General features: G+C 33.7%; 1 protein-coding gene across 14 annotated transcripts in view; it reads left to right on the top strand.

The window, feature by feature from the left end:
* Positions 1-18068, top strand: part of Fam172a (family with sequence similarity 172 member A) — a 456628-nt gene that overhangs the window by 276607 nt on the left and 161953 nt on the right. The gene's annotated exons all lie outside the window — the stretch shown is intronic.

The raw sequence follows: 18068 nt of genomic DNA, 5'->3' as shown, positions 1-18068 counted from the left end.
AATACTCTTTCTGCTTCTAAGAACTTTATAAGAATCTTACCATTTGTAGCTATTTAGAACACACATCAAAAAGCTATTTGAACATTTTTATGAAAGTTTTAGGTAAAATTGAAAGCACACTTTTAAAAAGTTATCTTTGGTGTCTACATACATGTATTTCCAAATTGATTATTGTACTGTTTTATCTGAGATGGTCTAGAAAGAGATCAAATATAATCATGGGCATATTAATAGTGATAACAGAGTACCTAGATTATGAACGTTTTTTATTTCTCCTTGAGCTTTGAGGAATGATGAGTTTTGAACCACTGTTTCTATCCAGCTATGTATAAACCTTACTTCACAGTCTTTATCCTCCTAATCCTGTATCTTTTTCATGCAACAGGCGTGGACCTGCTTACTTTTCCCGTTTTCTACTAGAAAAAATCTGGCCATGGATATTTATTCAGACATTCACCAAATCAACACATATAGAAATGTTCTGGGTTCAGTCACAAAAATTCTGATTTTTTATCTCCAAAAATGGTAACTTTTCTTAATGATGTTCTATCTCTGCCTTTTGAATTACCTTCTTTTTTTTTTCATAGTGGATCTTTTGGCAATTTCATTTTGGCAAGTTCTGAGATGAGTTTAGAAATCTTCTATCACTTTACACCTCCACTAGTAACAAATAATCATTAGATAATCTATAGTTTAATTAAAGATGAAAACTATAAGTATCCAGGAAAACAAAAATTCATGAAGCTGTTAAAGAATGTGGCAACTTCCTATATGTAATGTTTTAACCTATTTAAGAGTTGCAGGAATTTACTTGGTGTTTAGTGTCAAGTACTATAGCATGTTGTACAAGTATTCTACCATTAAAAAAAATAAATAAGGACTCATGATTAGAAATAGATTTAACTTCTCACAGTCAACTAAGATGATTCCTGTTATTAATGATATGGGATAAAATTCCATTTCCTGTTTAGATTTTTATGAGAAATCTCATTTTTAATGCAACAATATGTATATTAATTCAGTTAATATGAACATAAATTTGTCCATCCTTGTTTCACTTCCTTCTGAAAATTACCAAAATAGTGTTACAAGCAAGAAGGTTCGTTATTTTTCTTTAATTACCTGATTTTTGATAGTCCTACCAAAGTTAAACTTCTAAAAAACATTAATTTACACATTTTAGAACATTTTCTAAATTTAAATATTTGAAGTTTCAGCTTTTGTTGAAATCAGAATTTATTGTAAAGGGCTTAAATACCTGACTACTCTTAAATGTCATTGTGGACATTCTATTTATGCCTTACTAAACTATTGCATTTGTACCTTCCCCATTTTAAAGTAGAACAAGTGAAATGCACACGGGAATCTTTTTACTGTGCATACTTTTTAAAAGCATAGTTATGTTTCTTGCTTTTTAAAATGTGAAACTAGTAGTATATCCACTATTGTTTCACATGGAAAAGTAATTTACAAATGAATTTCTATAAAAATGCATGTTTTAAATAGCCTTGACCTTTCTTTTGCCTTATGCTTTTTCTACAAATAAAATTAAGCAATAGTTTTTCCTACTAATTTGTTTCATTAGTAGTTTCTTTGAGACATATACATTTAGTCCTCCTGGCTTTTTTCTATTTCTCTTATTTATCATTTTTATTTGTATGGATATTTTTTCCCTTTCCCCCCATTTGTGGGTTTCATTACCAAAATTGCTATTGATAAATAAGTAACTTAGTATTTCAGGAAATGAGAAGCTTACTTTGCCTTTTTGTCACTCTAAGATACCTGACTGGTCTATAAAATACAACTTTTAAGTTTTCTCATATGTTAGATTGATCAACAAAATGTATTTAAATTTCATGAAGCATATGTGATATTTTAATATATGAGTTATGGGTTGCATTTTCTTCCCAAGAAATATGTGTATTTTATTTATTTGTATTTAGCATTCAGGATCTAACATTCAGAATATGCACAGTAAAAGTTACAGTGTTTTCGAAATCAGTCTCTAGTACAGGCTAACTATGCTAACCTCCTATTACCAACAAGAAGAGAAAAATGTTTAAACACTCTTACAGATTTAATTACAGTTTTAGATCAATTTGAAACCTTCGGACTGAGTTCTGGTCATTCCAGTTTAGCCATTCGGCCCATGCTGCATGTATTGTGTATTCAGCAGCTCCTATTAGACATCTTCACAGTGAGTGATTCTGCTGGGCTTGCTGACACCCGCTTCATGCATGGCCTGCCGTGCTGGGTGGAATTTTTTTCTGAGCTGCCTGGAACATTAAAGACATCTTGGCCATGTCAGTCTGTGTACAGTGTGTGTGTGTGTGCCTGTGTGTATGCATGCACCCTAGGGTACCCTCACACTCACACACATATACATATTCCTGAGCAAATTAATATTAAATAAATGATTGTGTGGTGTGCCTTTTTATACGTACAAAATAAAATTTGAATAATAATGAATTTATAATTTATTACATACATATAATTTTAATTATTTTGTTCAGTTAAAATTAGTAACTTTCCTCTAGCTTTTATTGTCTGTAGTTATTGACACTAGGGGGCACTGCTTATCCTCAGTTGCATCTTTCTTCAGGAAATGAGGAAAAATACTCAGCTGATGTCTTTGCTAGTACTTTAATTAACAATTGAATTTGAAGAACTCTAGGCAATTTGATTCTTTGTTATTTTGATCTTATTTCTAATGCTGATATATACAGCTAACAGATGAAGTGGATCTATTGGTTCTCACAAGTAAATACAGTATCCAATGTCCCATACAGTAACTTTCTTTCCCATTGGAAATGTCATTCTTGGCGAAACCAGAAGGGCAAGTTTGCCCAGTGATGAGGTTTAGATCCCTTGCCAGCTGTGCTTCTAGCCAGCAAGTGTGATGAACAGCTTTAGAAATCAAGTGAGAGAAAGCATTCAAGAGTTAGTGTCATTCATTTGGCTAAAGGTCAAGAAGAGAGATAACCAAAAGAATATGAATGACAAGTGCAAATAGCAATAATTTGTACCTTTTTGCTTATATAAATTGTCTTTCAATGATCTTATTTGTAATTTTTAGCATGCACTTAATTCCAAAGTGACTTGTAGACTTTAAAAACTATTTTAAAAGTTATTAATGCTTTATTTCAGCTAATCACTTAAAAATGAATAGAGAAAAATGGATGTACTACAATTCATAACTTAGAGCTGCGGCCACTAAATAAAAATTACAGTAACAATATAAGTAACTAAACATTTTTAATTAACAATTATAATTTGAAATCTTAAAGACATAGATTTTTTCCTGTTCATATATTAGAATCTTAGTGCCCATTCTAAACTCAAGTTTCAAACTAAGATGCTACCTGTAATCTCTAAAGACATTAATGGCATTGTTTTTTTACACGTAATATATGCTTTTAACGTAAAACTCCCTCTTCCTCCTCTCTCTTCCATTCCTACCTTCTCCAAATATGTAAAGAAATTGGGATCCTGTAGAATATAGAAAACTATTTTACCCTACTCTTGTAATTAATCAGATCCATGAAAGAACTGGTATAATTTTATATTCTCCTCTAGCCATATCTTTTCTGTGTGAAAACATATATTTAATATACCTGATTTCTTATCTAAAGATACTAATTTTTAACAAGTGATTAGAATAAATCATTTTTGCAGATTCTAAAGTTTTCATGGCATACATTTTATATTATGGTCAAAAGGCATAGAAAAGAGTCCTAGTATAGTTAAGTTTGGTTAGAATACCCGTAAAATACCCGAGCATAAACACGAGGGCAGTTTTTAAATAAAATTGGCAAAATTCCTTTTCTTTGCAGCATAACAAATTGGTTTTTTACTAAAGCCCTTTATGAGAAATTATATTAAAACTTTTCAAAGAGAAATGAGTATGTGCATTTCTAGGTTGATTTTCTTTTTTCCGAAGTGTTTTCCTGGTAGTGTTTACTGAATAGCATACTTTTAAATAGGTTAGTATTAAAATAGTGACTAGTTTTATATAATTTCTTAAAAAATATTTTCAAGATTAATAAATGCTTCAGAAATAAATGCTGTTATTTTTCTTATAGGCATTTTTTTCTAATTATTTCTATATAGCATCATAAGAGCAGTAGCTAATTCAAGTTCCTCTCTGATCTTCAGTAATAGATCTGTCACTTACTAAGAATAGGCACCACCTAGTTAGACCCTATCAGTTCATAAGCAAAACACTGATTAATAACTATGGGGCAGCTTTTGTTATATTCAACATTTTATAATTCGAAATCTTATTTTCCTGGTACTAACCATCTACAAGCAATCAGATGCCAGCCCATTTATAATAGGTTTTTTTCCTCCTAGCAGGATGTTGCTTTTGGCTATAAAAAGTTAATTTCAGATCCTGATATACTTGCATTAATTTTTGAGACATTGCTGGGTGTATTGCAGCAAAGAATAACATGAACATCACACCACTGTGCTATAGCTAATCATTTATTACCTCAAGCCAGAGAAGCTGTGTTAATGTGAAGGCCACAGTATGTCTCTGGAAAAGATGGAAACTTGACAGAAAAGGTCTTAGAGATGGTGTCACAAGAGTCCTGAAAGAGGACCACAGCACAGTGGGGAAAAAACAATAACACTATGTAAAGGGATATATTTCAGTATTTACAATTCTGGACATCTTTGGGATTTTTTATGATTAGAATAAATTATTGTCTTGAATAACAGACCCTATTCTCTATCCAAACATCTTTGCTTCAGAATGGGAAAGCTCGTTGTAATGTTATCTTTTCACGACCATAAGTGTTCTCTAAAAAACATATGACTGAGATGTTCATCAGCTGGGATGTTTGCTGTAATTCACCAATAAATTTGAATAATTTGACATAATTTCTGACAAAGATGAATGTTTCCACATTCATTTCCATAGTAAGGCAGTGTCTGTGTGAAGAAACCAGTTTGACTGACTTGACCTGCCAAATTGATCAGAAAAATAACAAAACAACAGCCATTCAGTCCACAGAATTAAAGCAGTTTATGTGTACAAACCACTTGGTGGCCTGTCAACCCACAACTTGCATAAAAGTAAATCACTTTGGAGCCTGTACATTACAAGGCAGCAAAGCACCAGGAAACCCGTACCAGCAAGGAACAAATGACACTTGTGCTCTTGGATGGTATAGAGTGAAAGAGAGGCATTATCAGTTGTGGAATTCAGATTTTGATACTGATGTTATCCCATTTCATACTGTAAGTAACTATAAAATCACTTCACCTATATTCTCAACTCTACAAAAAGCAATTGGACTATGTAATGTCTAATGTCCTTGACAATGCTTTTCATTCTTTCTTCTATGCATTGTTATGGAGAATCCATGTAAGCCATAGTGTTACTTATATGTAACAGCATCACTTCTACATGAAAGCCATAAGAGGTATAATTGCATTGCATTCATAAGTATTAGAATGTGAATTTGAAGGCAGTAGAATCTAATCCACCCACTCCCACAGACTGAATAAAAAGTGGCATCAACATCAAATTATCTTCTCGAAAACTTAATTCAATTACTTGAAAATTCAGCAATAAGTTTATTGTCCTTTTTATTTAAGGAGGAAAGGGACTAATAGATCATAGTGTGTGCTGATAGTTGTGTGGGAAGAGACAGACTTAGGGAAGACTTGCTTTGCCTGACAACTTAGTGACAGAAAGTAGTATGGTAGATTTCAGCATGACACCCACAATAAGGAGTGGCAGGTTGAGTTCTCATGAAAGTGGGTAAGGAATCAGAACTACAGAAACTCAACATTTGTTTGTCATGTCTATGCATAGTCTTCTTTTGTGGTATCACCTTTTTTTCCTTTCATTAGACCCATGATTACAGTAAACCTTCCCCTCCAGGAATCACTTTTTATTTTCAATCTAGGACTCTTCTTTTGACTTCTTTTGAATGTCATTCTCTCTCCTCCTTTGTTGATATTTAACACCTATTCCTTCATACATAAATGCCTAGAAGAGTTATATAGAAGCTATCACCCCAGGTTCAGTGGTGTATACCTATAGTCCCAGTGACTTGGGACGCTAAGGTAGAGGGATATGATTTCAAGGTCAGCCTCAGCAATTTAAGGAGACCCTGTTTCAAAATTTAAAAAAAAAAAAAAACAGGAAGAATTGGGTATGTAACCCAATGGTAGAGAGCTCCTGGGTTCAATCCCCAGTAATGCAAAAAACTAAAATAAATTTTTAAAAGTTATCACTTTGCTTGCACTGTACATCCTCAATAAAATGTCTCTGAAATCACTTCTCTTGTTCACCCAGTTCTGCACCATGTCTATTTTACTTACAATCTCATTAGATAAAAACCTGTATATAATTCTGTTTTGTATATTGCTTTTTATATTATTAACACTCAGTAAAATAGTATAAGAATTTCAGCCTGCAGGACTATCAGTCTGTCACCTTTCATGCACTACGTTAAAATTCTGAAAATGTAAATGTAGTAATTAACCTGATATGAAACAGTGACATATAATTGACTTTCTAAATTAGTGAACTACTGACTCTTTTTTATATCTTTGCCATTTTATAGGATTTCATATTGACTAAATTGCCTACTTAACAAAAGGTGTGATGTAACAAAAATCCTGCCACCTACCATAATAAATACTGATGCTTATTAAACATCCTGTACTGTGCTGCCTGAGTATTTTATTTATTTTAGATTCTTGCTGTTTGAATTATTTCAGACTTGTGAAACACAGGCAAATTGGGACTCTAAATCATTGACTCAACTGGTGGAATGCCTTCCAAAGAGTGCTAAGGAATGGACACATGACAGAAAATGGAATTTTAAAAAATAGCCTAGAGAATCATTCTCCCTCACTCACATGTCACCCTTCCTCAGTGTAAATTTTTCAATGCACTCATGCATCAGAACTGTCATCAGATGTCTAAATGATAGGTTTCAGGATTCTTCTCTTACTGTTAGTGATCCGAAGTGCTATTCCAGTGTTTTCCATTAGGGTGGATATTGATAGAGGACACTTAGTGTATAGTGACTGTTGTTTATGGTTCACTAGTATATGAACTCAGAAGTGCTCTTTTACTATATATAGTGCATATGTGTGTTTTCTGTGAAATGAAGATGCATATACATAGCAGTAAATAGCTACTTTCAATCCTGTCCCATCTTTTTTCTTACCCGACATTCATATGGTTTTGTGAAGTAAATACAATTCCTGAAAGTCCCATCTCAAATAAATATACTTCAAACCATCTATTTCTGTAGACTTTCATTATCATTTCAGGATTGTGAGGTATGCTTTTGAAAGGAAAATGTCTCCAATATATAATCAAAATTATGTTTCAAGTAAAGAAAAAATTGTCCTGAATTTGTTGGTCAGTATCTTGTGCATTTAAATGGTCCTTAAAAGTAGTTGACTGAATAGAAATTTCTTCCAGCGAGAGTATTCATTTTAATGTTTAAGCAGGAACAGAAGTTTCAGATATTTTGCATAAGTTCCTAGGTAGAAGAGCCATCTGGAGATCCTTGTTCAAATATTTTAAAACATTGTAGGAAGCCTGTGGCTTACACTTTTTATAGTGATGTCATTTTTCCATTTAAAAATGGGTGTCAACCTGTCCCAATGTCTGGCATCTGTAAAACCCACAATTGATTAGCACATCCAACTTTAAAAACATTTAGGTAATTTTGACTGAGCTGATCAAGACAAATTCTCCTCTCTACCATATATACAGTTTATATCAGTGGCACCATTTCAGCTGTATGAACATGAATATACATTGAAGAAATGTGATTGAGCCAGGTATGGTGGCTCCTGTCTATAATCCCAGCAATTTGGGAGGTGGAGGCAGGAGGATAACACGTTCAAGTCTGGCCTCAGCAATTTATTGAGGCCTTGAGCAACTTAATGAGACCCTTTCTCAAAAAAGTGTTTGGGGATGTAGCCCTTTGGTAAAGTACCCCTGGGTTCAATTCTCAGTACCAAACTAATAAATGTGATTAAATGAAGATTACCTAGAGTTTCTGGAGGCAAAAACTTGGAAATATTTGAGAACATACGGCAGCTATGATCCGGGAAAGAATTGAAATCTCAGATGTCTTTAGTCTCCAGATTTAGATAGTGCAGTGTTTATTTTCTTGATATTGTAAGGAATAAAGGCTGAGATTTGAGAAGCTAAGTAGCTACTTTTACAATGAAACCTCTGTGACCATGCTCACCCCATCTTTCCCCTATCAACACCATTAAGTTTGATCTTATTATTAGCAACACTAAGTAATGTACTTGAAGTCTGGGTTATTTTGTACTTAGGTGTATTTAAGTTTGAAATCACAGAAATAGCTTGCTTTACCTAACAAACCTTTCATTGGAAATTCAAAAATCAAACCATCCCCCAGTGGACTTATAGAACAATTTTGAAACTTGATTTTGATTTCTTTTTGTGTGTTAGTAGTCATTGCTTCTTTTAGCTTTGTGTTTTTCTCTTTATGATCTTTAGTTGGACAACAATGCAAAATGAAATGGGATAATATGGTGTCAGATTATGAGAGGCCTAAAAATCAAAGAGAATCTACTTGGTCCTTTAAATATTAATAAGATAATTATCAAAATGTGTTCTAGAGTATACAAATAAGACAATAAAGTGCTAGGTACATAAAAAGGCTAATTTAGATTTGAATGGACAGTAAGTGAATGCTGTAATTTCAGTTATAGGTTTTGTTAGACACTGATGCTACTCAAGTGCACCTTCAAAAAAGGTATATATACACCTTTATATTATTTATTTATTTTTTTTAATGTGGTGCTGAGGATCGAACCCAGTGCTTCACTCATGCTAGGCAAATGCTCTCCACTGAGCCATAACCACAACCCTGCTGCATTAATTCTTTGGAGTCCTCTAAGCAGCCTTTAGCTGTCATGCCCACCAGAGAGACTTTGGGGCCCATCCACACAATGTGAGAGATTAAATACCAAGCCATTTGGGCCTAACTTGGGACAATCCGAAGGGCCATTCTCGTTCCATGGCTCTTCTGGGGTTGTGCAAGAGTCTTATTGGGCCTGCTTACCACATTGACTTCTCTCTGCCCTTTCCTGCTTTATTCCTTCTCTTCTTTATCTGTTGATCCTTAAGAATATTTCTTTATTAATTCTGCATGCTAAATACTATCTTAGTCTGTTTCCTAGGGAACCCAACCTATAATGCAAACTGTTTCTAAATACACCAAACCAGGCATCTCTCTAGCTTCCTAATCATCACCTTCCTTGATCTCTTCCATTTCTGTAAATAGCACCTCTATTCCACAAATCATTTTTGAGCACCTGTTATGTGCCAGTGTATAGCAAATGGGAATGTATTGTTGACAAATATGGTTCTGCCTTCATTAAGCCTACTTTTCAGTGTGAAAGAAAGACAGGAAATCAGTCATTGCCAATATTTTAAGTACTTAAGCAGGAAAAATGAAGGATATTACATTCAATAGCCATGGTGTGGGCTGGGGATGTGGCTCAAGCGGTGGCGTGCTCGCCTGGCATGCGTGCGGCCCGGGTTCGATCCTCAGCACCACGTACAAAGATGTTGTGTCCGCCGAGAACTAAAATAAAAACATTAAAAAAAAAAATAGCCATGGTGTAACAACAACATGATTAGTCAAGATCTAGCTGTGCCACTTACTAAGTATGTAAACATGGGCAAGCTACTTTCTCTAGCATGAATTTTCTCATCTTGAAAACAGGTGCATAATCCCTCAACTACCAGTCTACTTAAAAGGAATTGTACAATTTACCAAGATAATCTATACATAGTTAGAATATTAACTATTTCTAAAGAACACACCACCTTCCTTCCTAAATTGTAAGTTCTTCCTAAAAGTTAGAAATCATGCCAGCTTCAAATTTATAGTTTTACTGTGTTATCTAGAACAATTTATCAAGTAGAATACTGCTTTCTCTGTTCATGCCAGCTCACAGAGTTTACATTCTTTATATTGAAAATAGTACAGGTAGTTGGATCTTGAAGATATTATAAAACTATTATTTATAGAGTAATTTTGTTAACTTTTTAGAAAAAATTCAAATCCACCAAACATCAGTGTGCAAATTTAATGTAAAGGTTTGTAAGTGAAATTTGTTAAATAACATTCTCAGACCAAAATAAAATAGTATGCCTTAAAACTTAAAGGTGTTAACTCTCTCCGAGATAAATGTGTGTACTTGCCCCTCCTGAGCCTAATGAAATCTTTTGGCTGCACATTTTAAACAATTCAATGTTTGATGATTCTTGAGTACTTATATACTTGAAATATACTTAATTATATGCCTAAGTATTTCCAAAATATAACAATTAATAAAAGCTCAAAACTGATTTTTGACTGAATATTGTGAACATGCTTGCTACACATTTGTGCCAAAAACATTTCTTGGTACATAGTCCTTCCTTATATTTTTATAATATAGGCTTTTCATATATAGTCATTATAATTTTCATATCATTGTTTTATGTCACCTACTATGGTCATTCTCATTGCATAATAAACCTTTTATCAATTAAGTCACATTGAGGATCATTTATATCATTTTTTGGTACCTGACACCTTTAATTTTTCCTTACACTTAACTTGTCTTTCATATAATAGATGCTGTTTTCTTGATTGGTAGGGTACATTTTTCAACTACCCGCCCCCTCCATCATGTATTTTTGTAAAGCACTGATCTTCTCTCCCAACACCCAGATTGTCAGTCACTTAATGTTTGCTTTTTTTTCCCCTCTTTTCTTTGCCTTTAAACTTACCTTACACATGCTTTTTTGTTTTTGAGGAACCCTGCACGTGGCAGCGTGGTCTAGGCAGGAAAGGAAAAGGAAGTTATTACTGCTCTCTTCTGGCTGCCTGCAATAATAAATCATAACTTGCCATTCCCTAACTGGTGGCTAGAGACTTATCTTCATAAATGCATGTGACCCAAGAAGTTTCAGTTTACATACCCTATCCCTTGGTGTTCTGCCTGTGGAGAGCCTTTTCCTTCCTGAAATTAGACAAAGGTTGCAAGAATTGAAGCTAGGGCTTCAAAGCACAGGAAAAGAGAATGTTGTCTTATCCTGTTTCTACAGTGGAGATCCAGCTGGCCATGTTTACCTAACCAGGGTGTGAGACTGCATGTCCATCTGTGAGGGGCTCAGCACAGCACTAAGGCTTGCTCTTTAAGTTTTGAATTTAGAAATCTTTAAAAATATTTCCTGAAGTTTTCCTACATGGTTATTTTTATAGTGATAATTCTGTTGGTTTGGGGTGTATACTTTATTTTGCTAAGGATTGAACAGAATGGAATTTTATAAGGTTACCAATTTGCTAGAGTAGCATTTAACATCTGTGACATACACATGTGACATCTGTGTTATACACTTTTACTATCTAAACCAGAACAGAAGGGGGACACTATTAATGATTATACTAGTTCAATTTGCATTAACTAGCTTGTACAGTCATACTATTTATAGCAGATTATTTTCTTTAAAAACCTTTGAGTAAGCCCAAGTCACTTTGCAGAATTGAGGTAGTGAGAATGGAAATAGGTGGAGTAGTTGTATGACTCTTCAAAAACACTACCCTGTCAGCATGAATTTGATTTCACTGAAGAGTACATAGATACCATATCTAAAAAGGATACATTTTAGAAATTAGAGATGAATATCAAGGTAATAATTAATAGCTGACATCATTGATTTCTTATATGCCTTGTCTTCTTTATGCTTCAGCAACCCTGGGAGGTGACTACACTATCATTCCCATTTTGGAGAATAATAATTACTATTATTCCCATTTTTTCCAGGATTAACCCAAGGTAAAAATCTTAAGTCTGTCTAATTCTTAAGTACGTTTGTTTGCTTTTAACCACAACATTATAGTGCCTTCCTCTGAACATTCTTTATATCGTGTTGATTATCTCCCCGCCCCCACCTCTCTTGGTACTGAGAATTGAACCCAAGGGTGCTTTACAACTGAGCTGCATCACCAGCCCTTCTTATTTTTTATTTTGAGACAGCCTCAATAAGTTGCTGAAGCTGGCCTTGAATTTGCAATCCTTCTGCCTCAGTCTCCCAAGTTGTTGGGATTATAGGCACATGCCACCACACTCAGCTCATTGTTTATCTTTTTAAAAACATAGATGCAGTCCAGTCCCTCTCTGTGAAAAGCAAAGTGGTAAAGGGACTGTCTTCTTCACTCAGCACTGCAAAGTCATGGATTTATGCTTTGTTGCAGCTCCAGTCATTCTGAAAAGGCTTAGTGGTGGAAGGAAAGTGGAGCTTCCACAGGATTGCCTCAGCAATTCTTTCTTCGTTTTCAAGTGCATGGTGCAATGACTGGTCTAATATTCTTTTTTTTTTAATATATTCATCTCAGTATTTTTTATTTATTTATTTTTTAGAGAGAGAGAGACAGAGACAGAGAGAGAGACAGAGAGGAGAGAGAGAGAATTTTAATATTTATTTTTTAGTTTTCGGCAGACACAACATCTTTGTTTGTATGTGGTGCTGAGGATGGAACCCAGGTCGCACGCATGCCAGGGGAGCATGCTACCGCTTGAGCCACACCCCCAGCCCATGACTGGTCTAATATTCTAATTACAAGATTTTAAGTAGTCATAATAATTGGCTCTTTCCTACCCCTTAACCATGCAGTTATAGAAGTATTAGACAACATTATCAAAGGAAAAAGCAACCATTCATAAATTTTTCAATTTTTTGATCTATGCATTTTTTAAAATAAAATGTATCATTAAATGCATGATAAGTTAACTGTCATTAGCTTCTTCTAAGAGATTAAGGATAATATATTACTTTACAAATATGAAGTAGTTTACATTGTATATTTTTATGGAATCACTTATTAAAATTGCATACTATTTGCCAGGTTCTGTACTAACTGCTTTATATTTTGTTTATTTAATACAATGACTCTGTGATTGAAGAATACATTAATCATCTCCTGTGACATTCTCATGATAAAATTGAGGCACAGAAATAGTCAAAATAATTTGCTCACGATATCCTCACCAAAGTGAGGATTTGAGCCTAGGGAACCTGACCCCGAAGTCCTTGAATTTAATTTCCACACTTAACTTATGAAGACTGCTTACTTGATAGCTTATACTTTCAAAAAGAGAAATAATGAACGCAGATTAGAGGTGTGGTATGGAAGCTAAATATCATAGTGGTAACTGAATTTCCTGCTGGGCAGTTTAGTCTTCACATTTTATCTACCAATGTGTATTTCACTAAGGTGCTAATGCCGTCAGTGACAGAACCAGGCTTTTTACATATTACAGCAAAGATGATACTGGTCTGTGAGAAGCATGATATTGGGGTTGATTTGCCTAAAAGAAAGAAGAATAAGTAGTCTTGAACATAAACACAGAAGATTGCCAAGCCCAGTGTCAGCTGATTAGTCATCTTGATACAGGGTACATTGGTAACCTGCTGGGCGTGAGAGCACAGGGCAAAGGGCCATATGATAGGAAATGTACATGCAAAAATTTAAAGTGATAGGAGAAAGGTTTGTGTAAAATGTTATGATCTATCAAACCACATAAAGACCACACTCCAATAGAAGCATTGAGTGTAATTGTAATCTACATAACAAAAGAATGAAAAAATACCAGTTTTTAATACTTTCCAAGCCTTTGACACAACTTAATCTGAAATCTTAACCAAAGCAGCTCTAGAGGGAGCTAATCCATTTACATTTATTGCATAAATATATTCATATATATATATATATATATATATATATATTATAGTTTTTTAAGGCATCTCAAACTTTAGCTGTGCAATTAACCAGAGCAATGATTTATTCATGGTTGTATAGTAGTAATGATCTTCAGGCTTATAAGCAGCAGTAGTATCAGCTCTGATCTGATGGAAACGTGTTTTTTAAATTTTCTTCAGAATATTTTTTCTTGTACAAGTAATTCATGTGCTATAACTTTCACGGTACATAAGCGTAATACTTTCACAGTACATATGTGTAATATATATATCTACGTGCAACCCACAATGGCCTCTTTTAGTAGGTCCCCTTGGACTTTAAAATATAAGGAGGAGTAAGTACTCAGAGTGCCATGGCCACCAGGCCACAATTCAGGGAAATAAAATTAAATGGTTTTTTTTTTTTTTTTTACTTAGAGTGAAGTCAACTCAATTCAGAGTTTTCTTTTCCATTAGGTTGATAATATTGTTTATGGTTAGACTAATAATTCTCAAAACCTAAAACCTTGAACTAAAAATATTCGAAAGACTTCATTGCAGAGCACCCCTGTATCATCAGCTTCTTCTTGCCTTTAAAGGAAATCAAGGCATCTCCTTGCCTTAAGTTAACTTAAAATTCAATTTTGATTTGGTGAAAGTTAAAAAGTCTTTGTGTTTTCCTTTATGGAAAGTAACTCATGGCAGAGTTCTTGGGGAAAAAAAAAATCCAGGTGAAAACTACAAGAGTTTATAAGTACAAAAAGGGGAAATTGGGAACTTTTAGGATGACAAGAAGCATTTATAGTAGGCCAGGAATTTATTAAAAGAGAATAGCAGGTACATCATTTGAGGTCTTGAAGAAAGCCATGGTTTGTGTAATAAGTTAGGTGGACAGAAAAGGCGGGTTCTGCAGCAAGATGGTGGCAACTCTGTGTAAGGGCTGCACCAACATGGAAGGAAACAAAAGCAGCTGCAGCTGAGCTGGTCCTCCCACACCTGTCCTGGATCATGGGTCTTTATCTCACCAATCTTCCATAGTTGCCAAATATTTTAAAATCTTACTCTGGAAGAAAAAAATAATAACTAATGCATTTTCCCCTCAATTTCAGCCCCACCAAAAATGTTAAGAATAATATGAGCCTAGGGCTGGGGTTGTGGCTCAGTGGTAGAGCACTTGCCTAGCACGTGTGAGGCACCAGGTTCAATTCTCAGCACCATATAAGAATAAATAAATAAAGGTCCATCAACAACTAATAAAAATATTTTTGAAAGAATAATACAAGCCTTTACGTGTATGTCCTGTGTTTTTAATCTATTGAAAATACTTGATGTTTATTATATTGGTTAAGCTTCTATTGGATTAAAACATATAAAATAGTAAAGGTTAAATTACATTTAACCTAGCATGAAAGGACTATGAGTAGATCAGTGGGTAGAATTAAGAGGAAACAAAAATATTAGGTGACAGGATCCACTATTTTTCAATAATTCTGACATCATGAATAGAATTTGTAGAAAGGCCTAGACATAATATATTTTACAAATGTAATAATTATGAAGTGGTGTTAATTATCAGTTTTTCTCATAGCTTACTTCTGTCTTGGCTGTTTTTTAAGAATTTTGATATTCCTTATTGATATGGATTTGGACCAATTTCTAACCATTTTTTAAATGTCCAAATCACTAAAATACTGTGTATATATAAGTTGGGCATAATGGTGCATGCCTATAATCCCAGCTACTCAGGATGCTAAGGCAGGAGGATCTCAAGTTCAAGGCCAGCCTAGGAAATTAAGCAAGAACCTGTCTCAAAATAAAAACTAAAAAAGGGCTAGGAATGTAACTCAGTGGTAGGGCACTTACCTAGCATGTGCTAGACTCAGGGTTAAATTCTCAGTACTACATAAAAAGATAAAAGATCATTAAGCAAAGGTTTATTTATGATAAGAATATTATATATTAATGAAAATTAGACTCCATGTGATACTGATAAAAGAACGTATATATCCAGTCAAGTCACAATTGTGTCATTTTGTATCTGTTTGGCCCTTAACCTGTTTCTTAACCTGTCTCAGGCTCAGTTCCCTCATCCACAGGAAAAATAATGTAAGTTCTTCATAAATTTCAATATGACTTGAGAATAAAATGGTAATTAATTCATACTCATTTTTAAATTTGTTGACTATTCAGACATAAATAAAAAATATATATATACACAAATATTAATTGTAACTGTACCATACATAGCCTACTAAGCCATGAAGCTTTAAGATGTTGATGTCGATGTATGAAATAACTCTCTATACTATAAACAAAAATGTAATATCCTCTCTTTTTGAAAGATTTTTTTAGTTCAGTTGATCTTAAATTGTTAAAAAAGATCATTTACTGAGTACTTCATAGTTTGTTTAAGAGCACATAGAGACATTTAGATCACAAATACTTACCATTTTTTAGAGATGAAGATCTTTTTGAAAATCTCATGAAAGCTAAGGATTCTTTCCCCAGAAAAATACTCATATGCACATATAGACAAAATTTTTCAAGGCATTATAAGGTGTTCATATTCATGGATCCTAAGGCTCCATCTCCATCTTAGGTTGACATATGGGAAGGACTTTGAGGACATAGCTTTCTCTTTTTCATATTTTTGAGTTTTCCAGACTGTTCTGATCTTCTATTATAGACCATATTATAGAAGTGTCTGCCCAACTGCGCCTCCATTCACTCCTTGTTTTAGCTATACTTCATCTAAGACTGACATCTCTGAAACAATCCTGATTCAGTCTACTCCTACAGCTGCCACTCTCCAGTCCTTTTCATCAGTGCTTATTCACAGTGAAAGGCAGTAAGAGAGGGAAGGGCAACTGATCCAAGCTAACAAATGCAAGGCGCAGTTGTTTTAGACAGAAATGGCAGTTGTGAATGGTTGTTGTACTACTCAGGCTGCAGAAATGCTGAGACAAATATAAATGTTGTGAAAAATTAAACATAAAATTATCACCAATTCACAATCCTACTAATCCTAAACAGTCAAATACTTGATAGTGCTTGGTAATGGGTTCATTTGCAAATAGTTTAGAAAAATAAGAGTAAGGGTCTCTAATTTCTTTGTTAGCCAGATGGATTCACTATTACGGTATTTTGTTTTTTATAAGCTAATCTTGGTTTAATTTGTATATTTGAGTGCCAATATAATCTAATGAGCCAATATTTTTAAAGTAAAATCTAGAAAAAAGTAGCATTCTACTTAACAACTAATGTGAAGTATTGAATTAGAGCATTATCTTAGGCTTTTCAAAATTATTATTTGTACTGTAAGGTGAATTTTGCAATAATATGATGTTGATAACCAATACTGATTTAAGATTTAATATAAGCAGAAATCAGAGCAGGAAGATTTCAGGTGTAAAAATGCTGCTTAGTAAGCTCTAAAGCTGAATTAGATTCCCATCAGGTGATGTTGAGAGGAAATGCACATATTCAATTCTTTTTTAAATTACCACTCCTTTTTTATCTTTTTTAGTTGTAGATGGACACAATACAATGGACACAAATATTTTATTTGTTTATTTCATGTGGTGCTAAATCGAAATCAGTGCCTCACAAGTGCTAGGTGAGCACTCTGTTGGCTACAACCCCAGCTCTACATATTCTGTTTTTAAAGAAATTTTAAAGAGTTAGACATTTTTAATTCAGAATGCCAAAAAGCAACATTTGGTATCAGACGTATACCTTGCAGTCTTCCCTGCATGAGCTTTCATCAACATTCACAATTCTTTTTTTTTTTAAAGTGCACTGTTATATAATTGGTGGACAATTCATATAAATTAATGACAAATGAGAGAAAATTTGTTGTTTTTGTTTAATATAAGAATTTAAAAGAAGAAAAGATATTTGATGCCAAGAAAGAGAGGACCTTACTGTGAAATTTGTCTATTTATTTTCTTGTAGTTCTAAGTTTGTATTAAACTTTCTAACTTTTATGCCAAATTAGGATCATTAGTGTTAGTAGATTAAAATGTTTTGGGATTGTTTTGATGTAGAATTTTATTTTTCAGTTTCTTTATCTGGCAAACCACTGACAAATTTGTCAGTATCTCAAGCTGAGTGATCTTTTTTTTCTTTTTAGAAGTTATTTATAGACATAACATTCTATAGAAAAAAAAAGTTTAAGTATAATAGTTTGCCAAAATAAAGAAATAAAATATTGAAAAGAGAAATAATGTTGACAAGACTTTGGGGGAAAAAAAGGATTTTTGCAGGCATTTAAAACACCAAGAATTACAAGGCTATGGTGAAGAACAGGCTAGTT

The sequence above is a fragment of the Marmota marmota genome, unplaced genomic scaffold (assembly GCF_001458135.2).
Source record: "Marmota marmota marmota unplaced genomic scaffold, marMar, whole genome shotgun sequence".
NCBI classification, from domain to species: Eukaryota; Metazoa; Chordata; class Mammalia; order Rodentia; family Sciuridae; genus Marmota; species Marmota marmota.
The sequence above is the reverse complement of the archived record's forward strand: the minus strand, read 5'-3'. Positions and strand labels throughout refer to the sequence as shown.